This window comes from Zingiber officinale, chromosome 2B (assembly GCF_018446385.1).
Source record: "Zingiber officinale cultivar Zhangliang chromosome 2B, Zo_v1.1, whole genome shotgun sequence".
NCBI classification, from domain to species: domain Eukaryota; kingdom Viridiplantae; phylum Streptophyta; class Magnoliopsida; order Zingiberales; family Zingiberaceae; genus Zingiber; species Zingiber officinale.
Window position 1 is genome coordinate 80,442,113 of NC_055989.1, and position 16,316 is coordinate 80,458,428.

The following is a 16,316-nucleotide window of genomic DNA, read 5'->3' on the forward strand; positions in this document are numbered from 1 at the left end:
AAATCTAAAACTGAATGCTCAGAAAGAAATCCTACTCATGCTCATCTACAAGCAAAAGAAACATACTAAAATGCTAAACGTGTAAAGCAAATCTAAACAAACACACTAGCATAAAAGAAAACTAAACTTGCAGGATTTTAAACTTATGTGAAGCTTGTTTTACATGTTTAAAAACTTATACTTTAATACTTTAAAATAATAATCAACTTTCTTCTTGGGCCCGGCAACTGTACTTGCTATGCGCGCATCCCTAACTAGACCCAAGGTAGCTAGTCCCGAATCTAGTAGGGTTTACTATTGTAACGACCCGACCCATTTGGCGGCCCATTTGGCGACCCTCGGGTCGTTGACCGTCGATCGTCGGCCGTGCCGTTACTACTAGGTTATCTAAACCTAGGGACGACTAAGGGAGCCCAACCCAAGGACAACTGAGAGTCCAGCACAGTGCCACTGATAAAAGTAAAATACTTGCTATCTTTTAATACTTCTAATATATAATGCCTCGGCATTTTAACAAGCACCTTGTGTGCCAAAAATCCCTAAAGTCTTGACTTTGGGATCTACTTAAGGCCTTAGCCTTTTTCTTGCTTTTCTTTATCTTTCTTATACTTGTTAATACTTCTAAAGGAATGCTTCTTTAAAAAGAAACTGAAATGTTTAAGCAAATTCTAACTTTAAAATGCTTAAACCAAAAATCTGCATACTGTGCTAATCAAAATTCTGCATACTATACTAATCAAGATTTTGCATTCTATACTACACTATTTCTGCATACTATGCAAACATAAATTCTGCACTATAATATTTAACCAAACTGCATTATAATCTTTTTCTTTAAAAACTGAACTATAAGTTCCACCAAAAATCTGCACTACAAGTTCCACAAAAAATCTACACTATAAATTCCACCAAAAATCTGCACTACAAGTTCCACCAAAAATTTGCACTATAAACTTTAAAGAAATCTGCATCATAAGCTCTTAAGAAATCTGCACTATAAGCTCTAAAGAAATCTGCTTTAAAGAAATCTGCATTTTAAGCTCTAAGAAATCTGCATTACAAGTTTAATTAAAATCTGCATTATAAGCTTACATAAAAATCTGCACTTATAAGCTTAATTAAAAATCTACACTATAGGCTTAATTAAAATCTGCACTATAAACTTAAATAAAAATCTGCACTATAAGCTTAATTAAAATCTGCACTATAGGCTTAATTAAAATCTGCACTATAAGCCTAAATAAAAATCTGCACTATGAGCTTAATTAAATTCTGCACTATAGGCTTAATTAAAATCTCCACTATAAGCTTAATTAAAATCTGCTCTATAAGCTTAAATAAAATCTGCACTATAAGCTTACATAAAAATCTGCATATGAGCTTAATTAAAATCTGCACTATAAGCTTAATTAAAATCTGCACTATAAACTTAAGTAAAAATCTGCACCTATAAACTTATTAAAATCTGCACTATAGGCTTAATTAAAATCTGCACCTATAATCTTAATTAAAATCTGCACTATAAGTCTACATAAAAATCTGCACTATAAGCTTAATTAAAATCTGCACTATAGGCTTAATTAAAAATCTATATTATAAGCGTTTCTCATGCTTCGAATTCAAGAAGAACAAAGGTCCGAAACTACTCCTACTGCAGGTGAGAAGCACTTACCTTTGCGTTCTTGGGCTTACAACTGGAAAGAAAACTTCTAGGGTTTGCGGGAATTGCAAGCTTCGACCCCTCCTTCGCGCTCACGGTTTCCCCTTGACGAGAGGATCACAACCATGTGAAGATCTCCCGGAAATCTCCCTTGGCCTGCGGCTGGAGTGGAACCCTAGATCCCCCCCCTTTTTTTCCTTCGCCGAAACAGGAGACGTTGTGCCGTCGGGAGAGAAAAGGAGAGGAGAGGTTTAGGTTTTGGAAAATAATCCCTAAGTTCTCCCTTTTTATAAGTTAATATTTCTGTTAACTATCTTAAATAAATTCGCTATCTTTTCTAAACAGACAAATCCAACATCAACTTATCCCTTTTATAATCCAATATTCTGTTAAATATCTTAAATAAATTCACTACTTTTTCTAAATAGACAAATCCAACATCAACTTATCCCTTTTATAATCCAATATTCTGTTAACTATTTTAAATAAATTCGCTACCTTTTCTAAACAGACAAATCCAACATCAACTTATCTCTTTTATAATCCAATATTCTGTTAACTATCTTAAATAAATTTTGCTACATTTTCTAAACAGAATCGCTTGCTTGACCACTTGGTCAGCCAGATTTGCTTAAGGCTTGGTTCGGCCGGAGGTTGCAGGTTCGAATCTCGGCTAATTTTCTTTATTTTTTGCAACTTGTTTCTTTTGGTAAAAATACCAAACGAACTCCAAAAATTACATAAAAATATTCTAAAAATTTCTAAAAATCTCTAGATTTTTCTAAAACATTTATAAATATTTTTAAGTATTATTAGGACTCAAAATGAGAAAATTTGGGTTGTTACACTTGATGCCTATAAGGCATGGAAAAGGAAAGACTCCATTGCTAAGGGTATATCGATTAGTTCAATAGTGAATGACTTGGTATTTGAGTATGAGCCATCACCATCGGCTCATGCTGTCTGGGTAGCCCTTAGAGAGAAGTACAGTGGAGTTAGTCTGAGTAAGCTCCGTTAGCTAACTATCAAGTTTGATAGCTGTAAAAAGTGCTCGAATGTTACCATGACCCAACATCTCAGGGAGATGGGTAACATGATTCGAGAGCTTAAGACTGCTGATTATGCGTTGACCGATGAACAACAGGTTCAGGCAGTTATCCGTTCCCTTCCTGATTCTTGGGAAACGATGAAACGGAATCTGACTCATAGTGAGAGTATCAAGACTTTCACTGATGTCTCACGCCATGTGGAACTTGAGGCAGAGAGGATTGAATCCACAAGGATTTCGGGTCAAGCTTTTGTAGATGAAGGTTCTGGTTCCAAGAATAAGAACAAGTGGTTTAAGAAAGCAAAGGGAAAAGGAAAGGAGGATAATGCTGTTGCTGCGAAAAACCAAATCAAGAAGAAAGAAAAGAAATGTGGACAAAAACCTAAGAGCAAGTTGACTTGTTTCAACTGTGGCAAGAATGACCATTTTGCTCGGGATTGTACTGAGCCTAAAAAGGTAGATCCATTTTTGTCTTCTTTCCACGAGCAATATGTTGCAAGTACAGTATTGTTAGCTGATTCATATCCTTTGTGGATTGTAGATTCAGGAGCAACGAACCACGTAGCTCATGATCGAGCTACATATATGGAGTACCGTCGGGTATCAGCTGACAACAAATGGATATATGTAGGAAACAATGCAAGAATTGAAGTCAAAGGAATTGACACTTGCAAGCTCAACCTACGTGGTGGAAGCACCTTGTTTCTACATGATATCTTGTACGCTTCTGAGATTCGACGGAATCTGGTTTCCGTTATTTGTCTTCTTGATTTATGTTACAATGTAAATTTTTATAGCCGTTGTGTGGAACTTCGAATTAACTCTGTGTTAATTGGATATGGTTTTGTAACAAATGGTTTTATGGTTCTTGATGTAGAACCAAATAATAAAGGTGGTTGTTTTTCAAACATTGCTCTTACTAGTAATGCTGATGTTAATGATGAGATTTGGCATGCTAGATTAGGACATATAGGACAAGAATGAATGAATAGATTAGCTAAGGAGGGCCTATTAGACACTCATGCTAAGATTAACTTGTCTATATGTGAGCATTGTCTTGCGGGAAAGACGACTAGGAAACCATTTGTAAGGCTATTAGGGTTGAATCACATTGCAATTGATTCATTCGGATATTTGTGGTTTAATGAATATGAAGGCTAGAAATGGGAGTTCTTATTTCATTACATTTATCGATGACTTCACACGTTTTGGCCATGTATGATTTCTCACAAATCTGAAACATTGGATTGCTTTATTCGTTACTTAAATGAAGTTGAGAATCAATTGGAACGTAAGGTTAAAACCTTGCACACTGACCGTGGAGGAGAATATTTGTCTGATTAGTTCAAGATAATGTGTAATGAGAAAGGAATTATTAGACAGCTAACTATCCCTGGAACTCCACAGTAAAATGGGGTTGCTAAAAGAAGAAATAGGACTCTTCTTGAAATGGTTAGTTAGGTCTATGATGGCGCAGGCTAATTTGCCAATCTCCTATTGGAGAGATGCATTACTAGTTGCGACATATATACTTAACAAAGTGCCTTCAAAGTCAGTTCCATCTATCCCACATGAACGTTGGACAGGCAGAAAGCCGGATTTAAGTAATCTGAGACCTTGGGGGTCAGTTGCCTATGTTCATGATAAAACTCACGGATATGAAAAATTAGGACCCAGAGGTAGGAAGTGTATCTTTATAAGGTACTCTGAGACTTCTAAGGGTTATGTTTTTATTGGTGAGCGACAAGATGGAACCATCTCTGAGATAGAGTCAAGAGATGCTACTTTTTTAGAAACTGAGTTCCCAACACGAGATGAAGTTGATAAGACAATTCCTCTATGAGATAGAGGAGGAGGATAATGTTCCTTTATCAACAGATCAGGAGATGCCTGAATTTAGTCAACCGAGTGGGAGTAATTTGTCACTGAATAAGTCAGTTTCTCAACAGTCTAACCTTCGAAGAAGTAGTCGTCAGATTATTCCTCGGAGAAGGTTTGATATTAAGAATGAGGCATTGATGGTTCTCCCAGTTGACGATGAGGAATCTCGAGCAGTTGAAGAAGCTTTGGGTAGCTCAGTTAGAAAAGAATGGAAAGTTGCAATGGATGAAGAAATGGAGTCAATGAGAAAGAATCAAGTTTGGGATTTAGTCGATCTTCCTCCGGGCCGAAGGGTTATTGGGAATAAGTGGATTCTCAAAGTAAAGAGGAAAGCAGATGGATCGATTAATCAATACAAAGCTCGATTGGTTGCAAAAGGATATACCCAAATGGAGGGTATTGACTTTGAAGAGACATTCTCCCCAGTTGTGAAGTTTGTGTCAATACGTGTCATCCTAGCTGTAGTAGCACAATATGACATGGAATTACATCAGATGAATGTAAAAACGGTTTTCCTTAATGGTAATCTTGACGAAGAAATCTATTGTTGTGACCGAAAAGTAGCTAGAGGGGGGGTGAATAGCTTCGCGTGTGCTCGTCGTGCTTCGTTGCTTGTTTCTTCAAAGTGATGCGCAGCGGAATACAAAGAAACAAACTACAACAATGCTAACAATAGGATTTTACTTGGTATCCACCTCACAAGAGGTGACTAGTCCAAGGATCCACGCACACACACACACCTCCACTAATAAACACTCCTTTTCGGTAACTATCGAAGGCGGAGAAGCCCTACAAGACTCTCAATACAAGTAGAAAAAAGGGTAGTAAAGAATAAGCAAAAGCTTACAAGAGATGCAGTAAAAACCCTAGCTTCTTCTTCTTCTCGTTGCAACTCGCCTCTTGACTTGGATGAACCTCCAAGAACCTTCAAGAACTGGCGGTGAGGAGCTTAGAGAGTGCTGGGGAGGAGCTGTGTTGAATCTGGAATGAATCGGTGAAGAGATGCCGAAGGAAATGAACGCCTGCGGCTTAAATCGACGCTAACGGTCAAATCCCGATCGATTGGAATGCTCCCAATCGATCGGGGAGGCTTTGGATCGATCCACGGATCGATCCAGAGCCTCTGCTATCGAAAATGCGGATCGATCCACGGATCGATCCGGCTATTCTCGAATCGGCGTCCCAATCGATCCAGCGATCGATTGGGACCTCTGAATCGATCACCCGATCGGTTCTGTTCGCGAGGACTCACCGGATCGATCGGCCGATCGATCAGATCTCTGGATCGATCCACGGATCAATCCAACCCCTTTGGATCAATCCACGGATCAATCCAAACCTCTTTGGATCAATCCACGGATCAATCCAGATCTTGGTTTTTGCCCAAAACCAAGTCCAAAGCCCCCTAAACCAACATCTAGTCAACCATGACTTGTTGGTACATAAGACCTAGCATCCGGTCACCCTTGACTAGCTAAGACTCTCTCACCAAGTGTCTGGTCAATCCCTTTGACCCACTTGGACTTTTCTCTTCTTGCCAAGTATCCGGTCACTCCCTAAGACCTACTTGGACTTTTCTCTTCTTGCCAAGTATCCGGTCACTCCCTAAGACCTACTTGGACTTTTCTTCCTCGTGCCAAGTATCCGGTCAATCCCTTTGACCTACTTGGACTCTCACCAGATGTCTGGTCAACCTTGACCCATCTGGATTTCTCTTGCCTGGCTTCACTCACCAGAACTTTCCCAATTGCCTAGCTTCACTCACTAGGTCTTTCCTTCTGCCTAACATCCCAGTTAGGACTTCCCAGTCAAGTATCCGGTCATCCTTGACCTACTTGACTCTTCTTCAATCAACCTTGCATTGTCAAACATCGAAACCCAAACTAAGACTCAAGCTTGGTCAACCAGGTCAACCTTGACCTGAGGGATGTTGCACCAACAATCTCCCCCTTTTTGATGTTTGACAATACCAACACTATCACTTACAATACCACATGTAAGTTAGGCTAATCCCATAGCCTAAACCTTCTTCATGCCACTAGGTAATGAATACATAAGTTAAGCCCTTCATTCTCCCCCTAAGAGGGCAAACTCCCTCTAAGTAATAAAAGCCTAACTTACTCCCTTTCATTCTCCCCCTATTGGCACACATCAAACCATGCCCCCATCTTTGGGCACACATCAACAAATTCACTTGTTGAAAACTCTCCCCCTCAAGAGTTGCTCATCGTTGTTCACAACTTCACTCGTTGTGATCAACACGATAAGGAAGGTCCCATACCCTTCATTATCCTTAACCCTGCATTCTCCCCCAATGTAGGCAAATGCCCATCCTTGAGCATTATCCACGTGAAACCACTTGAACAATGAGGATATCCACTCCCCATTAAGGTTCAAACGCTCAACCTTGAGCATGTTCTTAACGGAAGGTTAACCACCTTCCAAGGTTCAAGAAATTTTTTTTTTTTTCATGTCTTTAAAGAGTACCTCCCCCTAAAGACATGGTGATAACTTCTGTCATTGCACCAACAATGACTTGAAATCCCTAAAACTTTAGGAAACCCAATTGTAGAAGTTTTGAGGTTCAAATATTCAAAATTTGAAACAAACCTCAACCTAAAAGCCTTCCTTAACCAATCCATCCTTGTTTTCACATGAAAACACCCTTTTTATGCATACAAATGTATTTTTAGGGGTTTGGAAAGGTTACCTAGACTAAAATAGGTTCAAGGATGCTGAAATCAGGCTTTCTCAGCCAAAATCAGCAACTTGGATCGATTGGAGTTGGGTTCCAATCGATTGAACCTTTCTGAATCGATCCACGGATCGATTCAGACTTCCTGGATCGATCGGCTGATCGATCCAGCGAGCTTCTGCTCGCGGGAGAATTGCCTTCTGAATCGATCCACGGATCGATTCATGCACTCCAATCGATCCATGGATCGATCGGAGCTCTGATAGTTGCTGAAATTCCATTTCAGTCAACTTCAGAGACCCCTAGAAAATTCTACAAAAATCCAAAAATTATGAAATTTCGTGTAGACATTATTTAGGGTATATACTATCAAGGAAAAATAGTTTTCTATGAAAATACTTCATATTTTCAAAGATTGACACAAACTTGAAAGTTTGCAAAAACTCTAGCGTTTTCTTCAAGTTTGTGTCTAACTATTCAATGGTGATTACTATCAAAAGATAGCCTTCACCAAGGTTTTCCAAAATCACTTTGAAAACATTTTCAAAACCAATATCCCACCATGTTCCTTGGGCTTAATGCACATGACTTGTACATTAGCTTTCCCAATGATGAGAAAACACATAACTATGTGTTTTGATGAACTTAAAACTCAAAAGAATGCACTAAATCAACATCTTGAGTTTTGTTCATCATCCTAACATCTCACTTGTATCTGATGTGCACTAAAACACATACAAGTCATTTTATAGTCCTCGTGAGATGTATATTTTGGTTTTGCCCTAATCTAGGGTTCATGCATATTTATCTAGGCATTTTGAGTGGTAAACATCCAACAAGGATGTTACTTGTTGATTCACTTGTTGATCAAATGTCACTTGTTTATTCCACTTGTTGTAAACAAATGCCACTTGTTGAACTAATGTCATATGTCCTTAATTTTAAGGAAATAAACATAATGCATGATAATGTTATGGCATACATCAAAATGAAATAACTTTCAAAAGAAAGTTCCTATACTACATGATGTATGTATGACATGACATGGTATTTTTGTATTTTTCATGATAAGTCATGAATGCAAAATACAAATAAAATATGATGTCATGGCATGTTATGGGCAAACAATCATGGCAAAGTTTAGCATGAATAAAAATACACTTAGATTACCTATCTAAGTATCCTTAATCACTTAGCTAACTCAAAATATACTACTTGTTTTTAACTTAAAAACGTTAAACCTAGATTGCCCTAAATGCTCCAAAGAAATGCCAAAACCTAAATTGACATTTCCATTTCTCTTGATTTGTTTATGCCACTTAAAAATTAAGCAAGTCCTCAATTGTGGGCATATTCCATTTTTCTTCAAGAGTAATCTCATAAATCAAGGCCCGGATTGCCTTAAATTTCCAAGAGAATACCAAAATCCCAACTTGGTATTTCTCAAGGTTTTCCTAATTTGTGCCATTTTAAGATAAAATCAATTTTTCACCACTAGACACATTTTACTCTTTCAAGGAGTAAATAATAATTCCATTCCATTTTCAAAGGTTAACAAAAACCTTGAAAATACTCCTTGAGTGTCAATTTCCTCAAAGTTGGGTTAACTACCCTTCTAATCGGAGTTGACACTCTCTAACCCATCTATGGGGTAGAGAAGATGCTCCTAGGAACCCAACACCTATTGGTGCTCCTTGGATACTCTAGGTATTCACTATGGATTACTTCCCTAGATACCTTCCTAGTGACTTTGTTGGGCTTCTTAAAAGCCTTGGTCACATTTTCTAGGTCAACTCTAGGGATATCCTCCCTTGTGACCTTGTTGGTGACTTTCTTAGACTTCTTAGAAGTCTTAGTCACTTTTATTGCAAAAACACTCTTAGGGATGACCTCCCTAGTATTTTTGACTTGACCACTAGACCTAGGGTTTGTTCCATAACTGTATGGAACTCTATGGTAAGAGGGAGCATCCTTCTTAGCCTTTGGTTTGTATCCCAAACCTCTATGGCCATTGGATGACCTTTGTGCTCCTAGCCCTAGGTATTGCTCATTTTGCCTTTTTAGGATATTTTCCATCCTTTTTAGGGTCTTTTCTATTTTATCAAGTCTTGACCTCAAGACTTGATTTTCTATCATTAAATCCTTAGGTTTTGGTCCATGAGCATTTTTGATCTTGGGCATGTATCTATTTTCCTTAGTGTTCCCGCCCAAGTGTCTATCTACCTTCCTAACCTTAGGTTGGGTAGTTTTGGCATGTAGGGCCACATGCTTTTCCTTAAAGCCCTCATGCTTTCTATTCTTATGGTAAATTGCATTAAAATGATAAAAATTAGAACTATCATGCTTTTTACCATAATGTAAAGGGGTAGGCTCAATAAAAGATACCTTCTTCTTTACCTTGGAGGCTCCCCCTTGACTAGTGCCTCCTTGAGCCTTGACCACCTTCTTCCCCTTGGGGCATTGACTTCGGTAATGCCCCTTTTGATTGCAAGAGAAGCATATAATATGCTCTTTGCTCTTCTTTGTGTTGGGGATGATCTCCTTGGGCTTCACCTTGCCCTTTTGTGCCACTTGGCCCTTCTTCTTGGCCAATTTAGGGCACTTGCTCTTGTAGTGTCCATGTTTCCTACATTCAAAGCATATAATATGATTTTTATTATTAATTGAAATATTTTTACCTTTGCTTGTAGGGGTGGCATCTTTTCCTTTGGATCCGGAGGTAGAAGCTTCCTCTTGATCGGACTTTGATTCTCCTCCATTTGATTTTTCTTGACTTGTGGAGGTAGAATCTTCTTCCTCCTCTTCGTCTCTTGACCCGGATGTAGAAGCTTCTCCTTCTTCTTGATCCGGCATCACCAAGGATTGCTCCCCCTCAATCCTAGAGGTGGAGGCTTCATCATCTTGAATATGAAACAAGGAGTATGCTCCCTCCTTGTTCCTTTCGTTGCATTCCCTTGAGGATGAAGCTTCTTGGATTTCCTCTTCTTCGGAGGTTGAGCATCTCTCAACCTCGGAGTCCTCCTCTTGGTCTTGCTCCAAAGAGTCACCCTCTCTGGATACTCCTTGCTCTTGTACAGTGGAGGGGATCTCTTCATGAAGCTTGGCTAATTTGCTCCATAATTCCTTTGCATCTTCAAATTCTCCAATTTTGCAAAGGATGGTGCTTGGCAATAAATTTACCAAAAGCTTGGTCACTTTGTCATTGGCCTCGTACCTTTGGACTTGCTCTTGGTTCCACTTGCTCCTCTTGAGAACTTTGCCCTTTGAGTTTGTTGGAGTCTTGAAGCCTTCCATAAGAGCAAACCATTGCTCTATCTCCATCATAAGAAAATTTTCGATTCTTGATTTCCAAGAATCGAAACTCGTGGAAGTGTATGGTGGAGTCACTCTTGTGTCGAATCCGAGCCCATCTCGGAATTCCATTGTAGAAGTTGAGCTTTTGAATTTCTTTGACTTTGACAATTTTGCTTCAACTTTTTCACCTTCTAGCTCTTCTTGTTATGCTTGACCCTTCCGGCGATGATTCCGGTGAAGAGCGACCTCGCTCTGATACCACTTGTTGTGACCGAAAAGTAGCTAGAGGGGGGGGGTGTGAATAGCTTCGCGTGTGCTCGTCGTGCTTCGTTGCTTGTTTCTTCAAAGTGATGCGCAGCGGAATACAAAGAAACAAACTACAACAATGCTAACAATAGGATTTTACTTGGTATCCACCTCACAAGAGGTGACTAGTCCAAGGATCCACGCACACACACACCTCCACTAATAAACACTCCTTTTCGGTAACTACCGAAGGCGAAGAAGTCCTACAAGACTCTCAATACAAGTAGAAGAAAGGGTAGTAAAGAATAAGCAAAAGCTTACAAGAGATGCAGTAAAAACCCTAGCTTCTTCTTCTTCTCGTTGCAACTCGCCTCTTGACTTGGATGAACCTCCAAGAACCTTCAAGAACTGGCGGTGAGGAGCTTAGAGAGTGCTGGGGAGGAGCTGTGTTGAATCTGGAATGAATCGGTGAAGAGATGCCGAAGGAAATGAACGCCTGCGGCTTAAATCAACGCTAACGGTCAAATCCCGATCGATTGGAATGCTCCCAATCGATCGGGGAGGCTTTGGATCGATCCACGGATCGATCCAGAGCGCCTCTATGCTCTGGAAAAATGCCTGGATCGATCCACGGATCGATCCAGCGCTTATCGCGCGAATCAGCAACGTCCCAATCGATCCACTGATCGATTGGGACCTCTGGATCGATCCAGAGGGGTTCTGTTCACGGGGACTCACCGGATCGATCGGCCGATCGATCCAGATCTGCTGGATCGATCCACGGATCAATCCAACCCTGCTGGATCAATCCACGGATCAATCCAAACCTGCTGGATCAATCCACGGATCAATCCAGATCTTGGTTTTTGCCCAAAACCAAGTCTAAAGCCCCCTAAACCAACATCTAGTCAACCATGACTTGTTGGTACATAAGACCTAGCATCCGGTCACCCTTGACTAGCTAGGACTCTTTCACCAAGTGTTTGGTCAATCCCTTTGACCCACTTGGACTTTCTCTTCTTGCCAAGTATCCGGTCACTCCCTAAGACCTACTTGGACTTTTCTCTTCTTGCCAAGTATCCGGTCACTCCCTAAGACCTACTTGGACTTTTCTTCCTCGTGCCAAGTATCCGGTCAATCCCTTTGACCTACTTGGACTCTCACCAGATGTCTGGTCAACCTTGACCCATCTGGATTTCTCTTGCCTGGCTTCACTCACCAGAACTTTCCCAATTGCCTAGCTTCACTCACTAGGTCTTTCCTTCTGCCTAACATCCCAGTTAGGACTTCCCAGTCAAGTATCCGGTCATCCTTGACCTACTTGACTCTTCTTCAATCAACCTTGCATTGTCAAACATCGAAACCCAAACCAAGACTCAAGCTTGGTCAACCAGGTCAACCTTGACCTGAGGGATGTTGCACCAACATCTATATGGTACAACCAGAAGGTTATGTTGTTGAAGGCCAAGAGAAAAGAGTATGTAGACTTCGGAAGTCTATATATGGGCTAAAGCAAGCGTCAAGACAATGGAACATAAGATTTAATGAAGTAATATTATCTTATGGTTTCGAAATGGTCAATGAGGATCATTGTGTTTACCTAAGAAAGGAAAAAGGAAAGTTTATCATTTTATCATTATATGTTGATGATATGCTAATAGTTGGAAGTGACATAAAGTGTGTGATAGAAGTCAAAAGTTGGCTTTCATCACAATTTGACATAATAGATATGGGAAAAACAGAGTACATCTTAGGAGTGAAGATCGTTAGAGACCGATTAAAGAGGCTTTTGGGTTTGTCTCAAGAAGCTTATATCACTAAGATGCTGCAACACTTCAATATGTCAGATTGCAACGTTAAACAGACGCTTATAGCGAAAGGTACTGTCTTGAGCAAAAGTATGTATCCCAAGACTCCTAATGAAATAGCCAAAATGAAGAAGAAACCATATGTCAGTGCTATTGGTAGTTTGATGTACACTATGTTGTGTACTCGTCCCGATAAAAGCTATGTTGTTGGCTTAGTTAGTCGTTTCCAGTCAAACCCAGGATCGAGACACTGGAAAGCGGTGAAGAGGATATTCAGATATCTTAAAGGAACAACTGATTATTGTCTCTGTTTCTAAGGATCAGAAATGAGCCTAAGTGGCTACACAGATGCAGATTGGGCAGGGGACCTTGATGACAGAAAATCCACATCTGGCTACATCTTCTTGCTGAATGATGGCGTCATCTCATGGAACTGCAAGAAGCAGGCTTGTGTAGCCTTGTCGACAATGGAAGTTGAGTATGTGGCTTGTGTAGCGGTTGTGCAAGAGGCTATCTGGCTAAGAAGGTTCCTAAAGCATCTGAAGATTGCTGAGGATAGTGATAGTCCTGTTTCTGTGTACTGTGACAGTCAAGCTGCGATAGTTTTTTCCAAGAATCCCAAATATCACAGCAAAGACAAACATATAGAAATTAAATATAATTTTATAAGGGATATTGTTGACAAGAAAAAGGTGATTCTTGAGTACATCCCTACACGAAATATGTTTGCTGATCCTTTTACTAAGCCATTGACTAAAGAGTCATTTCATGGGCATATGAAGTCTTTGGGACTTCGAAGAATGTAACAATTGTAAAGATATTTTGATAAATGAAAAATGTCATGATTTATTCAGTGTATATGTCTTTGTTACATTCGAATAAAAGTCTAGATAAGCATGTTGACAGATTGGGATTGGTCCACTCACATGGACAATCATCTCTATTTGTTAAGTACAAATAGAGATAAAACCGTTGCTTATGGGACAACTTATGTAGCTGTGAATATAGACATATCCATAAGTTAAGGTCGCCTTGATATTTGTGTCAAGATGAGATCATTTGTGTAATGATTGGAGTAAATGCACCCACCATTTACTGAATCTTCTTGAGGCCAGATTATAATTCATATGTTGAATTCAGGATTAGACATTGGGAATGTCTAAATCGAAATTTGTACGATGTTAAATTTTGGAAAAAACATGCGCTCTTTTTGGTAAAGAGAATAACATCGTAGCATGTGATTCATACCACATGTGCTATGGCGATAAGAAGGGTAGTAGGAGAATGGATCCCTGCTTCTCTACTATGTGAGACCCTTGAGATTATAAGTTAATCTCGATTTTACCCTAAGTGACTATTTAGCAGTCTACTTGAAATTCTGATCAGTGTCTGCTATTTTAGCATGTTTCCTATTGGCTATGGATGATTCGGTGTATGGAGCATAACTAGGAAAGCGACTGATTAGAATAAATAGATTCTAGTTAAAAAGGAAGATTAAGATTGATTTACATCTGTGACATTTATTCACTGGTACCGGTTACATTTTTAGTTCAGTACATAAAATATAATTGTGAATAATTTGTTTGATTGGAGATGTTGAACATGCTCTTGACATATGGTCAATATGAGGGATTAGAAATGTTCATGATGATGTAAATAAGTTAATCTAGGGTAAAGGCAAGTCATTTATGTCTTTGATTCGTTTTATGGACATTTATGTCTCTGATTTATTCTATGGAACAGCTAAGTAAGGTGTGACAATTTTCTTAACAATTGAATGCTGACTGTGCTTGCTGTCACACGAACTATTTTCCCTAATGTATGGAATGGATGTTCTTATTTGGTCTTTGTGACTAAATTTTGCTCTGGTCTTTGTGACTTGATCCTCATAAAGTCTTCATGACTTATTTGGTCATTGTGACTAAATTTGCTCTGGTCTTTGTGACTTGATCCTCATAAAGTCTATGTGACTTATTTAATTTTTGTGACTAATTTCGTTCTGGTCTTCGTGACATGATCACCTTATAGTCTATGTGACTGACATGGTCTATGTGACCATATGGATTGACTTGGACGAGTGGGAGATGTGAGGTGTTACTGTTGACGAAGGGTTCCCCTTTGTTACTCTCCTTTTGCTGCAAACGCCAAGGAGACGAAGGGGTGTCCTTTCTCCTTCGTCTTCCTTAGCCTTCTTATAAGAGGCGTCCAAGGCAATCAGAAAAGGGACAACGGTGAAGCGGAGGTGATCAACGAGAGAACACTGCCAAGTTGTGAGGAGATTTGCTCGAGCAAAAGAGAACGTCCAGAGGCCGGGATTTGGTTTGTGAAAGAGTTTGAGAAGGTTCCGTGAGGTGATCTTCTCGGCAACAGCAGCAGCGACGTCTCCGGCGGTTCTTCGACGATTTCTTCGACGATTTCTTCGAAAGATCAATGTGAGTGATTGTCGCATTATTTTGTTTCTGTTTCATGCTCTCAAAACTACCAACAAAGCCAACGCCAGCATACAATCTGCCATCAGGAGGAAACTATAACCCGACACCAACCTCCAAGCCGGCACCAGCGTATAAGCCACCATCCGGAGGATACTATAATCCACTGACACCAACCTACAAGCCAACGCATAAGTACAAGGCACCATCGAGAGGATATTATACTCCACGGACACCAACGTACAAGCCGGCGCCAACTTATAAACCGCCTTCAGGAGGGTATTATAACCAGCCGGCGGCACCAACGTACAAGCCAATTCCAATGCCGTACTACAAGCACCCAATATTTAAGCATCCAATATTTGACAACCCACACATCTATAAGAAGCTCCCAATTTGGCCTCCACATTCCAACTGACCCGGTCATCCGCACACCGAGGTGAATCAGAAGCCATAGAAGAATTAAGATGAAGAGGTTTATATATATGTATATATATAAAAGCACTTGATTGCTTAGTTAATTATTCAACTGAGCACTGTTGTGTATGATGGTTATCAGCAAATGTCATAATTAAAACTTAATTTCTTTGCTCGTTTGGTTTTAAAATTTTTTACATCGACGCAGTGTACTTAATTTCTTACTCCAAAATTAAATGCAAAATAAGATATGTTATTGTATAGAATTCAAAGAAAGCACACACTTCAAATAGAGATTTAGTGAAATAGGAGAGTAATAGATATCATAGGTCAGTTTTGTTTGGAGAAAATATTCTCTTGGAAATTATATTTTGGATGTTTCTACATTTGGCAAGATGAAAAATTATGATTAGAAAATCTTCAGCTTTAGGAAAGTCCATTTTGTCGAAGGATTATATATATATACAAATAGAGATTTAGTGAAATAGGAGAGTAATAGATATCATAGGTCAGTTTTGTTTGGAGAAAATATTCTATTGGAAATTATATTTTGGATGTTTCTACATCTGGCAAGATGAAAAATTATGATTAGAAAATCTTCAGCTTTAGGAAAGTCCATTTTGTCGAAGGATTATATATATATATATATATATATATTCTCCCCCATAGGAGTTTCCATATGGAAAAAAAAATACAAGTCATCTTCTCTTGTTATCACCCATTCATTGGGCAAAATGTGATTCCGTCCCCCGTCAACTCACGCCAGGACCATCACGAGTTGTCATCACCCATTCATAAATTTATGTAAGCCTTCCTATGAACTCATGTACGCCTGCCA

The 16,316-nt window shown here is 39.4% G+C and overlaps 1 long non-coding RNA gene across 1 annotated transcript; it reads left to right on the forward strand.

The window, feature by feature from the left end:
- The first annotated feature begins 14,600 nt into the window (after nt 1-14,600).
- On the forward strand, nt 14,601-15,643 carry LOC122046005. The gene is made up of 2 exons (XR_006130159.1): nt 14,601-15,064; nt 15,151-15,643. It is a non-coding gene; the product is annotated as an uncharacterized LOC122046005 (long non-coding RNA).
- Nucleotides 15,644-16,316: the final 673 nt, after the last annotated feature.